General features: G+C 41.2%; 1 protein-coding gene and 1 pseudogene across 1 annotated transcript in view; both read right to left on the reverse strand.

Moving 5' to 3' along the window:
• LOC105433326 (uncharacterized) overlaps positions 1-17,868 on the reverse strand; it is a 297,296-nt gene that overhangs the window by 158,222 nt on the left and 121,206 nt on the right. The gene's annotated exons all lie outside the window — the stretch shown is intronic.
• On the reverse strand, positions 972-14,937 carry LOC148934634 (uncharacterized; annotated as a pseudogene).

Here is a 17,868-nt window from a genome sequence, read left to right on the forward strand (position 1 = left end):
TTTGTATATTACATATTTTTTTGACAGCTATCACATAGTCCAATATGCCGTTATTGAACAGATATTTTACGATGTTATGTTGCGATATTAATTGTGTAATATATAAATAAGTTACAAAACAAAAATAATTTCTTAATAAAAATGTCATTGTATATTTCTATGATATTCTCAATGTTGTAAGAGGATCGTCGTGAAGCCTTTACCACTTGTCATGATCACCCTGTCTGAGCGCGTGAAATATCAACTCTGTGATTAGTAAACTTTAATCAATAATTTAAAAACTGTTATTACTTTAAAAACTGTTATATGCCTCGACATTTTCAATAGATATACTAGGCGAGTTCTAACTCAGGAGGTTCGAGGGGGATGCGTGTGTAGGGGGGGAACTTAGGCGCGGGAAGAGAGGGAAGGGGGAATGCTTCGTCGCTAGTTCTTTGAAATGTGTCGCCCAGTAAGGAAGATAAGATAATAGAATTTAGATAATAATAATAAACAAATTGAGTGAAGCGTCAATACATGATGACGCTTCTGGTTTAGATAAGGGACAAGGAAAAAAAGACAAGGGACAAGGAAAGACGATTGTACGCGACATGTTAAGAAAACCGTCAATAAATTTCGGCTTCTATAAAATAAAATTTAAAGGGAAAATTGCTGATGATATCGTGTTGCGACGGAGCGATGACAAGGGCGCGCGTGGGAGTTCCGCCGCCGTCACCCCACCACTGCCATGTTCTCATATTATCTTCTCTTTTTCTTCGCATACTATCTCTCTCCTCCTTGCGGCTCTCTCTATATCTACTATCTCTCTCTTATTACAAATCTTATTCTTATGATTTTAAATATAATAATTATTATTCTAATATCATAAGGAATGGTGGAGAAAGGGATGGTAGAAAAGGGAGAAAATAATTTTAATTAATTAATTAATTTAAATTTGAAAGAATGATATATATTTTTTGTAATATACACATTTATTTATCATTTAAAGCATAGTGCACAATGTTATTTAGCGTAAGATATTAATTCGCACCATATGGGTGAATTTTTATCATAAATCTTGTGCAAAACTTGCACCGCATCGCATTTATCGGCGATACAATTTTGGCGTAAAAAAGTTACAAATTATTTAAATTTTTTATTTATGCTGTGTATATTCTAACATAACCAGATATATGCACGCTCGATGCAATGTTCCAATTCAAATAAAAAGAGTATGGTTGATGACTTCATGTACAAGCAAGTATGGCGCAATGTTAGTTTTACAATATTATTGTTATACATTTTAAGGAGTTCTATAATCAAATTCTGAATTGTTAATGATGAAACCGTTGATTGCACAAGTCGTTCGATATCCGTACGTCTTTCAAACATCTTCCATATTGTATGAGACAATATTATCTGATTGCTTTGATTATTGCCAAGAATCAATTCCACGGACATTGGTCCCACGTTGATTCTGTTACATGCTACGTATTCCACGATTCCTGCCTTTCGAACCATTTCCATTTTGAAAGGTTTCGAACAATCTGAAAGGATTCGTTTGTCAATGAAAAAATATATTGCTTATTTTTCTTGAATAAATAGTCTCGGCGTCGACAAAACGGGAAAGTGTAACAAAGATAAAAATGTATGTAACGTATTTGTCGCGCCGCAAATCGTTGCAGGCACGATGTAGACGGGAGGTTACCCCGAATACTATTTTTGAATATATTATTCTCACATAGTAAGGATCGAGGATTCGGCCTCGCGTAACACAGAACTGAATGAGGACTCGGCCTCGCGTTACTATCTCTTATCGCACGGATCCGTGTATTACGCTCGTCAAACTCGATCTGCTCGTATTCAGATGCGAGCTTATATATATAAAACAAAATCAGGAGCTGCAATCTAGCCAATCACAGCCCGATCCTGTGGCGGCGTTCTGTCCTTGTCGCGAAGTTCCTCGAGCCGCGAAACGTAGGCTCGACGATATAAACAAGGGCAAGAATACAAAGAGAGCCGCGACATGTGTCTTTTTGAGATACGTAAGAGGCGGCGTCTTGTGATATGATTTTAGCCGCTATTCCGTCGCAACAGTATTTATAACATAGAGCAGTAAATAATCAAAATTCCATCACGTAACGAAAGCCATAAATCTTTTCTATCTTATTTGCAAAATCGAAAATGTATCTTTTCCCCAACTCGGGTCGGAAACTTAATTTAATCAATCCAGAAAGGCCAATCCGAGAAGTATTTTTCGAGATATGTATTACTGTAGCAGATAAGTTAATTTTAATATGCTAAGCGACCATTAAAGCCTAAAATCCAAAAATTTGATTAGGCGTAAAGAACATGCCCTTGAACCTCTCCGTTCCTCCAAAAATCTTATATAAACGATAACTTCGACCGTATCTCTCTCTCTCTCCCTCTCTCCCTCTCTCTCTCTCTCTCTCTCTCTCTCCCTCTCTTTCTCTCCCTCTCTCCCTCTCTCTCTCTCTCTCTCTCTCTCTCTCTCTCTCTCTCTCTCTCTCTCTCTCTCTGTGTTATCCCGAATTCTTACCTTGGAACCTCATCTGTGTTGTCTGCAGTTTTCGAACGTTTTTTTTATTTTATTTCACGATTCTAATTCAAGTGAGTGTGTTCGGCGAATGAGTGCGGACCATCACATCCAAAAGTAAGTCAAATTATTCATTTCCTTTTTCGGTTTCTTCCCGCGGTTCCACGTATCTTCACAAACTAAATTAAACATTCGCAAAATTTAATAGTAAACAACCAACGAATTAACCGCAAAACCATAAGACGTCTACGGCGGGAGGCCAAACAGCGAGAGCGAAGCTTGTTAGATCAAGCTTACCGAGAATTTCTTCATTCTATCAACCCTAGCGTCGGAACCTCGCCAGAGACCTCATCCGAGACCAGATCACGCGTTTCTCCAACAGAAGAACCTACGATGCGCATTTCTTCCCCTTCACCATCATGAGTCTCAACGCCTCGCACTTCGTCCCCTGTTCTCCGAAGAACCTTCCCTTCACCATCGCGAGTCTCAATTCCTTGCACTCCATCCCTTGCAAATCCATCTCTCCCTCACCTTCACGAGCCTCAACATCTCGCGTTCCGTTGCCACCTCGTCTAGAAACCTCATCTTCATCAGTGAATTTTATATCGAGCGTGGAATTCATTGGAGAAGTTTCACCAGTACCGTTGGTATTTTTCGAAAAAGAACTCACGCATCAAGACATCTTATCCCAATTCCCAGTAACTACTCTTCATCCTGAAACGTTCAAACGGCCCCAATACCATCAATCTAACCGAACTCCGAAATTTTGTAACCATGAACCGTCCTGATGACATCATCGCTGTATTAATCCTCGGAGCTCCTTATCCATTTCTGAATTTCTTGTCCGATTCTTTTATAAGATGTTCCCTCCATCGACTATTAAAATACGAGAGCACAGCTAAATCCACACACTTTCCTTCTTCCTCTCTATCCCCAACACACACACACACACACACACACACACACACACACACACACACACACACACACACACACACACACACACACACACACACACACACACACACACACACACACACACACACACACACACACACACACACACACACAATGTTAAGAAATAACTACATTCATTCTTAATCATAAATTATTATTATTATTATTATTATTATTATCTTAATTTTTTTAGAATGTACCTTCTAACGAACTTTTACTCAGAGTTGCTTGTAATACTGTATAATGTTATGTAGTCCATTATTATTATTATTATTATTAAAATTTTTTTTTAAATTTAACTTCCAATAAACTTTTACTCTGATTTGTTTGTAAAATTATGTCATATTGTATTTGTTTTATTTGTTTAATTAAAATTCGATTTTAAGAGTAAAATTCGTGTTTTCCACACTCTATAAAAACTTCGACCATTCCAGCCACCGAAAATCATACAAGGTCCGAGTTAGAAGGATTAAATTTCTTAATTCGAATTAATAGACCAACGTTCGCGCCGTTCTCGAGGGAAGCGTTATAGCGTCGCAACGTGATGTTGACTTCATTTCGGGAACCTTGTAATAGTGCACCTTTCCCGACATCGCGGATTAATTCGCCGGTGCCAGGATTCAGGAGAAGAGGGAGATTCGAGCTTACAACACAGTAATTAATCAAAATATAATATTTATTGCGAGACTAATCATATATACAGAAGATAGGTAGGTGCGTGCGTGCGTGCGTGCGTGCATGCGTGCGTGCGTGCCTGCGTGCGTGCCTGCATGCGTGCGTGCGTGTGTGCGTGCGTGCGTGCCTGCGTGCGTGCCTCCGTGCGTGTGTGTGTGCGCGCGCGCGCGCGTGGGTGTGTAGGTATGCGAATGTGTGTATTCAGGCGCAGTGTGCGGTTTCGCACGAGAATATTTTACAATGGTAGCAGAAATACAAAGCTTGCAAAGCGGAGCAGCGATGTCTATGGAGATTGCAGAGGCGAAGTAGCGATAGCGAATGATACAGAGCTCGCAAGAACAGAATGTATTTTACAGAGTAGCGGTAGATACGGGTATTTTATAGAATAGCGATAGATACGGAGCTAGCAGAAGCGGAGTAGCGGCGCTTACAGAGGCCGCTGAAGCGGGGAACGATAATTATATAGATCACGGAAATGGAGTAGCGATAGTGATAAACTTACAAGCTAATTATGTACACGGCGCAAGAGAGAGAACGCGGGAGATTTACAAGCTAACTATATACAATATATACAAGCCCAAGCGAGGGCAGTCGCGCGCCCGTGCGCAAGAACGCTACCGACGCCCGGAGTCCCTGGCTTCGGAGAGGTAACACCTTTCTCCATAGTCTAAGCAGAAAGTCAGGAAGATCAACGCCGGTGACACCCTAATTTCAGAGAGGTAACATCCTTCTCTGTGATCTAGGCAGGTCAGGAAGACAAGGAAATCTCGATCGAAGCTCGGGAACATCCTGAGTAATCTCGTTCAAGACGGGAATTGGTGCCGACTCGTCCGGCGAGCCGGCTTATATACCGCACCGGCTGCCCCTACCTTCTCGATTTTGTCGATAGGGGGAATTTCCCACGGTGGGAATTACCTGGGTAGTGGCGCTCGAAGAACGTCGGGCTGGTGGTTGGCTCAACTAGTAACGGCATGCGTGCCATTACATCACCCCTTTACGGCGCGGGAGGTGGGATGGCCGCGTCTAGACAGCGAATGGCCCGCACTCTGCCGCGGAGATCGAAGCGGATGATTCATTTGCTGGTCGGTCGGTTGACCCAGTACGTCCGTGCCATCGTGGCTGACAAAAATGGCACTTCGACGACCGTATTGTCATCGAGTCGAACCGTGATAGGTGGTGGCGTCGGTGATGCGACGGTTTGAGTGGTGGTGACGGCGGGCACGCTCGGTGATGCTGGTCCACTGGCTGGCATGGTCCGATGACATGTCTCCGGCTGGCGCCAAGATCGTCGCTTGCCGGTTGCTGCAATGACGTGATCTCACACGGTCTCCGTAGCCGGGATGGTGATGGCCTCTGTTGCCCGTGGCAGCGGCTCTGGCGGCTTCTTCATCCGGCTGGGAGGCCCGACCCTTCTTGGTCGGCCGGGGCGGAATTTCTCCAACCGTGCGCTGTCGTTTTCGCGACGTCGCTGGTGGTGGCGACGCCAACCAGACCGCCTTTCGTCAGTGATCAGTATCCGAACGTTGGATGCTGATCCCTGGCCGGGGCAAGTGAACGCCCTGTCGGCCCACTCGGCTTGACCGGAGACACTGGCGGTGTCGATGGTAGTCGGGCAGTGACCGGTCGCGGTCCCTTCTCCGAGCTGTCGGACAACTCCCCGAACAGCTTCCTTATCACTCGTTTTTGCTCGCTTGTCATTGCTCGCTATTGCTCCTTAGCGTTCGACATGGCGCTCGCTATGGCTCGCTGTGTCGATTGACGAGTCGCTGACCAGCGCAGCTCCTTATATAGATCAGCTCGTGGACCGGCGGGATAGGCAGATAAGGCGGGTGATGTGGCTCCGTCCTACGAGATGCGCCTTCTACTCGGCAGCGCCCCGAGCGGCGCCGTCTCGAACGGAGTGTCAGAGCCGTAGTGCGTAGGGTGCCCGAGGACTCCGGCGGGCTCAGGGCCGTCTCACTAGATTCCGGGTCTCCTTTTGAATTTTCAGGAATGTCCGGGACTAGGCGCAGGTTTAAAATTCTTAATGTGGACCTGCTTGTGTTACTTTCCCCGGGTATCGCGCAAGTCAACGATAATCGGGGACAGGATGCGGCGGACTTCCATCGGGCCGACGTATCGTGGAGCTAGCTTAGTTGAAGGCGTCACCCTTTCGAGACAGGGAGTGTTCCCGCTTCCTGTCTCCCATTCGACATTCTCGTCTTCATAGATTATAATACCATTCCTGGCGGTGAAATGCCCGTGCCAGGTGTATCCTAGCTAGTTCGAAACACCTCTTCTAGGTGTTTTTGGTTGATCTCAGGTAAGGTGGCGGTGACAGGTCTCTTCTGGTCGTTTGGATAGGACCGCGCGAATTCACCTTCGTGATTGAGGTAAGCGGGCGTGTATCCCATAGCTTCGTGCTGAGCGATGTTTACGGCGAACTGGAGTGCCGCAATATGTTCGTCCCATCTCTGGTACCGTCTTTCCACATATTGGCTAATCATGGTTTTTATAGTCCTGTTGGCCCGTTCCACTGGGTTGCAGTGTGGTGCGTATACTGATGTAGTCCGATGATAGATGTCGAATTTCTAAAGCAGCGTGGAATTGGCGACAGTTAAATTGCATACCGTTGTCCGAGACTAACTCCTGTGGGCACCCGTGTCGGTATATGATACGATTGATGGTTTCCCGTGCAAGATTTGCTGTCGTGGCCTTTCGGAAGGGCACCATTTCTACTTATTTGCGATCTTAGGCGATCATCAGCCAGGTATGCCCTCGCACCGTTGAGGGTAGTGGTCCCATCAGGTCTACGGCGATTTAGTGTCACGGTATCTTGATCGGAGTGGTGTGGAGGCGGCCTGCAGGTAGTTGCACCGATTTGTGGGCCAGGCACTTGGCGCACCGTCATATGTATTGTGCGACTTCTCGGAACATTCCCAGCCAGTAATAGAGCCGAGCGACGCGGGAATGATTTTCGCTATTCCCAAGTGTCCAGAGGCCAGGTCATCGTGCATCCATCGCATTATGACGGGTCGGTCTTCCCGAGGCACACATTATTTCCATTGTTTCTCTGGTGTTTCGCGAAAGTCTAGGTCGTGGAGAATGTGTCAGTAGAGGCGGCCTGCGCGGATCTGATAGTCAGGCCATTCGGTGGGCTGCACCTTTATTCCGGCGGCGATTCTTCGGTACCATGGACAGCGGGGGTTCCAGCCCACGGTACAGACCTGTGGCTCGCGGGAGAGAGCATCCGCTACGGTTGAGAGTTCCCTTGCGGTATCGGATCTCAAAGTGGTATTGCTGGAGTTCAAAGAGTTACCTTCCCAGCCGTCCGGACGGGAGACTTCGAGTTGATGAAGCCACTTGAGCGATTGGTGATCGGTAATCACGGTAAATCAGTATCCCTCGAGATAGTCACGCATCCGTCATATCCCCCATACTACGGCGAGGTCGGGAGAAATCTGGATAGGCTAGAACGAGCGTTGTGGTGAGGGCCTCTTTTAATTGCCGGAACGCCTGATCCTCGGGTTCTCCCCACGTCCACTTCGTATTTTTCTTCATGAGATGAGTGAGGGGGGGCGGCCAGAGTGGAAAAGTTGGCAATGAACCTTCGTACTAGGAGGTACTAGGAGGCTAGTCCTAGGAATGCCGAACCTTGCGTATCATGGTGGGTAGTTGGCCAGTCGGTTATGGCCTTTATCTTATCCGGGTCGGTGCGGATCAATGATGTGTCCCAGGTACCGCAGGCTGTCCCGACAGAATCAACACTTGTTGGGATTCAGCCGAAACTTAGCCTTACGGAGTCGACGGAAGACCTCGGTCAAATGCTTCAAATGTTCTTCAAATGATCCACTCGCGATGATTATGTCGTCCAAGTATACTAGGACGTTCGATTCCAGATCCGGCCCCAGGACACTATCCAGCAGCCTTTGAAAATTGGCGGGGGCAGAGTGTAAGCCGAACGGCATTACTCGAAACTGGAAGAACCCTCGTCCTGATACGGTAAAAGCGATGATGGGCCGGCTTTCGAGTGCGAGTAATATCTGCCAATATCCTCTTTAGATCTAACGTGGCGAGGTATCGGACTCCACGGAGCTTGTCGAGCGTCGTGATATGTGGTAAGGGGTATGCGTCTTTTTTGAAGGCCGTATATATTTTATATATAATATATTTTCTGTATATATAATATATTTTCATTCTTAAAATAAATTTATTAAACATAAATTAAATCTTAGCAAAATTTTTTTTCACTTTCATATAAATAATTTTTAGCATTTTTACATCTCTACACTAAATTTATTATAAATAATATTTATTTTCAATTAAACTCCATTATATTATTTTCTCTAACCCCTGAAAAAAAATACAACAATTAATAAATTTTATAATAATTTTATAAATCTTTTTATTGTAAATAAAATATTTTATTTAAACTAAATTAATAATCATTAAATATATAATAAGATCATTTTTTATAATTAAAATTTTTAATATAAACAATATATTACATTATAATTTATTTTCAATTAAATTTTTTTTACAAATAATTAAAATAAAATTTATTATTAAATTTTAGCGTGCGGAAGTCTATGCGTTTAGCTTGCGGAAGTCTATGCAAAAGCGGCATCCCCCATCTTTCTTCCGCACTACCATTATCGATAAGCTCCAAGCGTTATTGGAAGGCTCGATTACCCCTTCCTGGATCATCTTGTCGACCTCTTCGTTAATTACCGCTTGCATGGCTAGATTCCGCGGTCGGTATCGCTGCTTGATAGAGGGGCCTGGTTTGAGTCTGATTGTGTGTGTTGTGCGGTCGGTCGGTCCAGTCACCGAGTCAAATTTTGGTAGTTCTGCGGCGAGGAAATCTTTAAGGCGACCGCTCTCTCCCGGCGTGCACGAGGTGATCCCGGCGGAGTTCGGATCGCGAGTAGCTTGAAGATTTTTGATTACAGGCGGCGGTCGCGACGAGATATTGATTTAATCCCACAGATCGGTGCCAAACAATGCTTGGCTGCCTATTTGCGGTAGTATGAGAAAACAGTGTTGGTACGTCTTATCGCCCTAGAGTGAAGGACATCTTGAGAGTTTCGTTAATTGCGACTCTGGTACTATCGGCTAGATTAACTTGGCTTGTAGCTGACTCCTGTTAGAATCGATCAGGGTCCAGTAGTCGAGCCGTTTTGGCATTCAGAAAAGAGATTTCCGAGCCTGAGTCGATGAGATCCCACAGTTTTTGATTCTAGACTCGAATCTGAACGTGCGGATATAGATTAAGTAGAATCAGATCGGTCGATAACCGCGGCTTCTTCGACCCTTGGTCCGTTTCCCTGCGGCGGGTGACAGTTCTGAGTAAGGAGCCGTTCTTCCCGCACGGGAGCAAAACTTCTTGGAGGGGCGTTTACATTCTCTTCTCTATGCCCCCGTTATTTACATCTCCAGCAACAGTCTTCTCGATTGTAGACGGCGGCTACTACGACAGTCTTGGCGGATCGTGACGCCGTCATCTGACAGTTCTGTTTCCGACTTTGGATGGCCTCTATGCAAGCTGCTCGAATACTCAGCTCTTCTACTGTGGAGGCATCATTAGAAGCAATGCAATGTTGCAAGTCTGGGTCCATGTTTTCGTATAACTGGTTCTTGCTCTGTATATCCCCCGATCCGCCGCATAGTCAGAAGATCGGTCGCGTAGCAAACGAATGTTTCTCCTGATCTTTGGTAACGGCCCTACATATCGCGTCTTACTCCAGGGGTCGGCAAAACGCTAAAATTGAGCATGGACTCCCGCGAGCGCTCGCCTGTGTGCACATCTCAGGAGTGTATATAATATTTTTAGTACCTTGGAATAAAGTTCCGCATTTCACACTTACAAAAATAGCGTTGCGTGTATGAACGATAGTGTAGTCTTAAGTACTTGAATCTTTGAAACATCATAAAATTTTTTTGTAACAGTTTAGCTAAACCGTTTAAAAATGAAATATGCAAAAATATATTGTAATATATATAGAATTTAAAATGCATAAATTTTTATGAATTCAACTTAATTCTAGTTAATTTTTTTATTAGTCAAATAAAGAAATATGCTCTAGCATGTTTTGATTGTCCTAATAATAATAATAAGCATTCATTATAGGAAAATTTTAATTAAAATACTTATCTCTATTTTTAAATATTGCAAGTTGTCAAAATTTGTGCTAAATTAAAAATTATATAATTAATTTAAATATTAACGAAAATTTAAATATAACAAAGAAAATAAAAAACAATAATATAAACAATAACAATAACAATGTATTAAAATATAAACTTACAATAATCATAAAATTATAAATACATATATCACGTTTAACTTAGCACTTTAAAATTATATTTTTAAATCCAGAAGAATAGTCCTTTTTCTGCGAAGAAAACTTCCAACAATTTCAAAATAAACATCTGCTAACATTAATCTGCTCAAAATAAAAGAAAAACAATAACTAAGCAAGAGTATAATCAAATTGTCTCTTGTCTAGAACAGACACATTTGCAATCTTATAATTTAACGTTTGTAATGGATAATCAAAGGAAAAGAACCTTAAGTTCAAGTTCGGACAGTTTTTCATGGGGAGAGAAGTGGTTCATAATGAAGCATGATAATCAAGCGCAATGTTTGATCTGTGGAACCATTATGAATTCAAAGAATATATAATATCGGAAGACATTATAACACAAAATATGGAGCCACTTATGACAAGATGGAAGGATCGGAACGAATTCAACTTTTGCACGATTTAAAATCAGCTGTTTCCAACAATAAAGTAATTTTCATAATATATATACTATTATAATATAAAATATGCGTTTTTTACTGTAGTCAGTTTTAATTTAATTCATTATATTTAATTATACCCGGTAAAAAATTTTTCGTATAAAAACATATATACATATAAACATGTATAAATATGTATAAATATATATAAATATATATATGTTTTTATAAAAAATTTTTTATCAGGTACATTACATTTAATAAAGATATTATTCTAATACAGGAAGAAGAATCGGAATTAAGTAAGCTTGCATTGTATGCCAGTTACAAAATTGCTCATCTTATTGCACGTGAATCACGTCCATTTAGCACTGGTCCATTTGTCAAACAATGTTTAGAAATTGCCACAGAAACAATATATCCTAATGATATTAATAAATTTAAATCAATTAGTCTCTCTTCTCGAACTGTAGTGCATCGCATTGAAAAATTAGCTGAAGATCTCGAGCGACAATTGGTACTAAAAGCAAACAATTTTATTGCTTTTTCATTAGCTCTCGACGAGAGTACTGATATCGTTGAGACTGCATAATTGGCAATTTTTATTGGTGTGGATAGCACCTCTCTATTATTGAGGAACTTTTAAATATAATACCTCTGAAAGGTACTTCGAAAAGGTACTGAAGAAGATATATTGTTTAACGTTGAAGAAGCAATAGAAAACATAAATCTATCTTGAGATAAATTAACTTCAGTTGCTACTGATGGTGCTGCAGCAATGATTGGACACAATATGGGTTTCGTAGGAAGTTTAAAGTCTAAACTAGCACAATCAAAACAAGAAATACATTCGATCCATTATATCATCTATCAAGAGTCATTATGTGCAAAATCTTTAAAGTATGACGAAGTAATGAAAATTGTAATCAAAATTGTAAATTTTATTAGAACTACTGAATTGAATCATCGTCAATTTAACGAATTTTTATCTTCTTTAGAGTCAGATTATACCGATATCTCCTATTTTTGCGAAACACGATGGCTTAATCGAGATAAAACTCTTCAGCGTTTCTTTCATTTACGCGAAGAAATAATTATATTTTTAGAAATGAAAGATAAGTCTGTGCCTGAACTATCACAGCCTTCCTGGATTGCCAATCTCGCCTTTCTTGCGGATATCACTAATCTTTTAAATATATTAAATTACTCTCTACAAGGCAAAGATAAATTAATTATTCATATGTTTGATCAAATTAGATCTTTTAAAATGAAACTTAATTTATGGATCAATCAATTTCAATTTCGACAGTTGTTTTCATATTTTTCAAATTTATTATCTGTTGCGATGCACATTCAAGATAAGCAATATGAAGAATATGTATAAATTCACTTCAATTATTACATAATGAATTTGATTGTCGGTTTTTAGAGAAATGCATTTTCTTCATTTGTTTTAGAAGAAGACTTACTTATTCTTACACCTTTACTGTTGATATTAATATTGTTCCCGCAGATATACAATTAGAATTAATAGATTTAAAATGTGACACTGCTCTTAAAAATCATTTTGATACAATTAATGACATCGTACAATTTTATTCATATATATCTCAAGAACGTTTTCCTCGACTACATGCTCGTGCTGCAAAAATAATGAGTATGTTCGGTTCTACATATTCATGTGAACAATTATTTTCTATTATGAAATTAAATAAATCGCGATTACGCGAACAGTTAATAAATTCACATTTAAATGCAATAATTCATTTAAATTGTGCTAAAACGATAACACCTGATATATCGTATATAATATCGTAAAACTGAATATGAATCAAATATTAATTAAATGTTATACGAGTTGCTTAATATTATTGTAAGAATAATTTATTTAAAATATAGATAGTTACTAATTTATGCTAATTCTGGGTCTGAATTTGTGCAACATAATATTTTTTTACTCCTTGAATAGCACGTTCAACGAACAGACGTTCCTGCTATTCTCTCTCCTCACTTTATTGCGTTTAGCCATCTAACGCTAGCCCCAATGCGCTCGAGTGTTGCCCGCGGGCATTGAGCGTCCGCGAGCAGTGCTCACTTGCCGACACCTGTTATACACGACTGGCGACGAGTCATTTCGATGTACCTTCGTTCGAAGTACCGTGTATAATCGTCAAACGTTATTGTTCGCGCTATGACGTTACTCTTTACACCTTTCGCCTTTTTAGTGTCTTTTCTGCCATCCACCCTCACCACATACATCTTTGCTGAGTCCGACGAATTCCATCATTATCGCGCCATTATTTTCGTCTTTTATTAGGCCGGTACTTTTTATTTAGGTACTTTTTTATTCAGGAGAGCATTCCATATGCGTTATCCGTCGGATAATCGCTCATGTCGAATCTATCAATACCGCGTTTCATCGTCTCGTATACATCGTCGATGTATGATATATGAGATTGTCCGTGTCGGTGTACATGATCTTGCATTTCTCGCGATACAGCGGTGATATAAATAGATATACAGCGGTTCTAACTCAGGAGCTCCGTGGGGTGTGCGGATGTATGAGAGAAACGGTGGGCGTGGAAGTAGAGGGGAGGAGGAAGGTAGGGACGGCCGTCTTTTGAAATGAGCCGCGGGGGGAGGGAGATAGTATAATTCAGTAGTTATAAAAACGAATAGATAAACAAATAGATAAACAAATTTAATATAAGTTATAAATAAATAGAAAATTGTGACTCGAAAGACATGACGTCACGGGAAGAGGGGGGTAGATAAGATAGTAGCTACAAAGGCAAAGATGATATAAACAAATAGATAAACAAATAGATAAACAAATAGATAAACAAATAGATAAACAAATAGATAAACAAATAGATAAACAAATAGATAAACAAATAGATAAACAAATAGATAAACAACTGGCGAAGATATAAATGAGTAAATAAACAAATTGTGGATAGGGCGCGTGGACATGACATCAGAGGGGGCCCGCCGTGCCCGCCGTGCCCGCCGTGCCCGCTGTGCCCGCTGTCGTGCCCGCCGTGCCCGCTGTCGTGCCCGCCGTGCCCGCTGTCGTGCCCGCCGTGCCCGCTGTCGTGCCCGCCCGCCGCCATGTTCTCATCTTCTCTCTCCTGTTGCGGCTCTCTCTATTGTATACCTATTATCTCTTTCTTCCATCGCGGCTCTCTATTGTATATCTACTATCTATCTCTCTCCCATTGCGGTTCTCTCTTATTACGAATCTTATGACTATTTTTTTCGAATAATTATTTTTATGGCAGGAGGAAAGGAATAAAAGATATATTATGTATATTATATATTTATATTTTTAAACAAATTGAATACATTTTGATTTAAATGTCAAATTTTTTTATTCACATTTTTTTTCTTACACATTAAAAATTAAAGCTAACAGCTCACAATCGCGTATCGCGTTCGGTACTTCCTCGGGATCTGTTACAAGATGTAACAGACGCGATGTTGGAGAATCGCGTATACTTGGCATCGATCGTATCGACGAATCTGACGAATCGAAAGTCACATCGATATATTCATCCAGATCAAATATTTGGCTTAATGTCGATTCGATCATCGTTATAGCGTACATTCAAAGATTCAAGACGAGTGTAACATCGTTCATCAGGAAAACTCTGACGGTTAACTGTCCGACGCTTACAAAATTGTCTTTGTAATCGTTTTGTAGCAATTTATAAATATTCCATCGCTGCTCGTAGAATCCCTTCCACGTTTCAAGAGACAGTATCAGTTTCTATCCCCGATAATCTCCCAGAGCGATATCCACATAGCTCAGTGGATCAACATTGATTCCAATTTCCAAAAATTTGTAGCCCGTGGCTGTCAGAGTATAACGTCTGCTTAGTAGGCGTACCGCGAGACGCTCCACCGAAATACTGTGAAAATTAAATATATAATATTGCACAATATATATTGGAAAAAAACAAAAAAATGCAGTTGAAACTTACACGTTACATTCCTTCTTTATTTCGCTATGGTACGGTGCGCTGCTTCCTTTGGCGGAATACATTGCGTATTGATTATTCGTACAAACGAATGATGGAGGAGCGGAGTACTTTTCGTGTATATCGTTCGATGGAGGATTGAAAAATTTACGCATCCGTAAATTTTGACATGGCAAATCGTTAATCCCTCTCCCCTCTCCTCCCTCTTCCCTCTCTTTCTCAGAATTTTATTGTTATGATCAAACATGTAGCGACATGTTCGCAAAGGATCGCGATGACATGTTTAAATTTTTTTCTAAGAAGAAAGCCGTGATAAGATGGCTTTTCCTAAAAGTCCATGTACGTGTCGCGACGTGTTAAGAAAGAAGCGCTGATACTCTGGCTGATACAAACAAATTGCAATTCGGAAGATCATGCCCCGATTTAGACAAAAAAGTAGCATTGACGATTGTACGTGTCGCAGCATGTTATGAGAAGCGCCGATAATCTGATTGCGATAAACAAATAGATAAACAAATTGCGACTCGGTTGCAAACGTATGCTCCGGTTTAGACAGGAAGACAAAGAAACTGCCGAGGATATATCCCCAGTGATCTATTAAAATAGATCACTGAGTACGTGGGATCACAGTAGGTGGAAGCCTAATGAGTCAATCGAATGTGAGAGAAATATGGAACATCTAAAGCGTGAACCTAAAGAGTGAAACGCGATCTGCTGGAGCAGTGCAGCCAGATCGCTACCTTGGAGTGTTTCGCTGCAACGATGCGACAAGTGTATTGAATAACTCGAGGAACTCAGTCGTATTAAGCGTTCTCGACTTACCGTTGCAAATAAACAATCTGTAGTGGCGAGGATCGCGCGACTCGCGGGTGCAAAGGTATAATACAATTATAAAGACGTTTTGTGCACTTTGGTGGTGAGTACGCGAGCACCAGTAGAGACAATGCATCTCTTGTTTGGCGCGAGATTGATACGAAAGCCGCATACTGGTGTAGTGATTAATGTGGATTATATCGAGCCGCGACGATTTTTGAAAGACGCTGGTGGTGTAGTATTCGAGCGAGTGTATGACATTGTACAAAGACACGATAGTGTGAAAGTGAACACCGCGTTCAACGACGAGTTTATGACGGGCGATAAACGCGCCAATAAAAGTATAAACACGAAAAACTATGAATTTTTCGAATATCAAATTTGGACGAATAGTACGAGCAGCACATCATCGAATCCATGTTGCTCGAAGAGTTTCAAGAATGCGACAGTGGATGTGCGCTATCACATATATTAAATTTGACAATTAATGTGAATAAATATAATTCCATGCACGCGGGATGTTACATTGAATTACTGCGGGAAATTATGTTAGCAGTGAAGTAGGAATATAAGGCGGGTTCTAACCCAGAAGCGTTGAGGGGGGTGCGGGTGTGCGGGGGGAACTGTGCGCAACCGAGGAGCTCCGGGGAGGGGGGAGGGGGGGACGGCGTGTGTTGGGCGACCCAGTGCCATTGAACGTAAACAGCGTGCGATTGAATCGACGATTGATGCCTTCAGAGCACCGTGATAAATAATTACCAAAAGATAAATAACGAAGATGATATAAAAAATTGGACGCGTGGACATGACGTCAGAGGGGAGGGGGGGGGGCCGCCGCCGCCGCCGCCGCGCCCGCCACCGCCGCGCCCGCCACCACCGCCGAGTAAAAAATAAAAAAAGAAAAAAATTAAAAAAAGACTCACCAGGTTGAGGTAGAAAGTCACTTAAAAAAAAATACAAAAGTCAGTACGAAAGTCACTTAAAAAGTACAAAAAAGAAATGTCCAAGAAAAAAATGTCACGTAAAAAATGCACACAAAAAAAAATGTTTAACAAATCCAAGAAAAAAAAGCACTCGGTCACTGTAACAAAATACATACAAAAAAGAAAAATGTTAATAATCCATGAAATAATTTTACTCCCTCCGGATTATTCGCAGGAGGGAGACTTCATTCACATATCGCGAGATTAACCCGCGGGGGGGACTTCTAAATAATTATTCTCCTCCTCTTCCTCCTCTTCCTCCTCTTCCTCCTCTTCCTCCTCTTCCTCCTCTTCCTCCTCTTCCTCCTCTTCCTCCTCTTCTTGTGCCAAAGCCAATGCACGAATATGTTTGTACAAGGGTATTAGCCATGGCAGTTGCGTGGCACCAATGAGAGGGTTATTGTCAATGTAATAAATACGTTGTTCCTCCACAAATACTACAAAGTTACCACGGTACTCTACTCCGTTGAATCTTGCGCGGAGAATGACGCGTGGTAATTCCATTGCGTTGCACTCAAAGTTTTTCACGCAAAAAGCAATTGTTTTTTTTCACGCACCAGTGATTCTTTGCGCACAAAAATTATTATCGAGGCCACGTTTCAATGCCTCCACAAGACTCATTGCATGAGACTGAACGCGGCGTGTCAAGAGAAGCGCCGATACTCTGGCTGCTATAAACAAATCGGGGAGACCTATGATGATGATGATGTTCCGATTTAAACAAGGAAATTGTCGATGATATGTAATGGGTCATGGGGTGTGCAGAATCACAGTAGATGGAAGTCTAATGTGAGAGAGAGAGAGAGAGAAAAGCGTGCATACAAAAAAACGCAAAAGTATCGCGTAGTGTCTAACGAGAAGAAAGATGAAAAGAAAGAAGAAAAATGACAAGTGAAAAGACATCACAGGAATTCGATTATTTGGCGTATATTAGAGATTTGTTAAAAATTACTTATCCAACTGAAGCAGTAAGTATATTTATTCACATGTATCTTTCTAATGTTTAAAAATATTATTAAACTCAATATTGTAAAAAATATTAAACTCAATATTTTTGTAATTTGACAGACATTATATCTCGATGGTATCTCAGTCATGGAAACTGTGCAAGTACGGAATCTTATAAAAATTCAAATACGCCACCCGAATGGAGTACGTAACTTTTTCTCTTTTTTTTCTTTTTCTCTCTTTTGTCTTTTT

This window comes from Pogonomyrmex barbatus, unplaced genomic scaffold (assembly GCF_055798465.1).
Source record: "Pogonomyrmex barbatus isolate J1 unplaced genomic scaffold, ASM5579846v1 scaffold9, whole genome shotgun sequence".
Lineage (NCBI taxonomy): Eukaryota > Metazoa > Arthropoda > Insecta > Hymenoptera > Formicidae > Pogonomyrmex > Pogonomyrmex barbatus.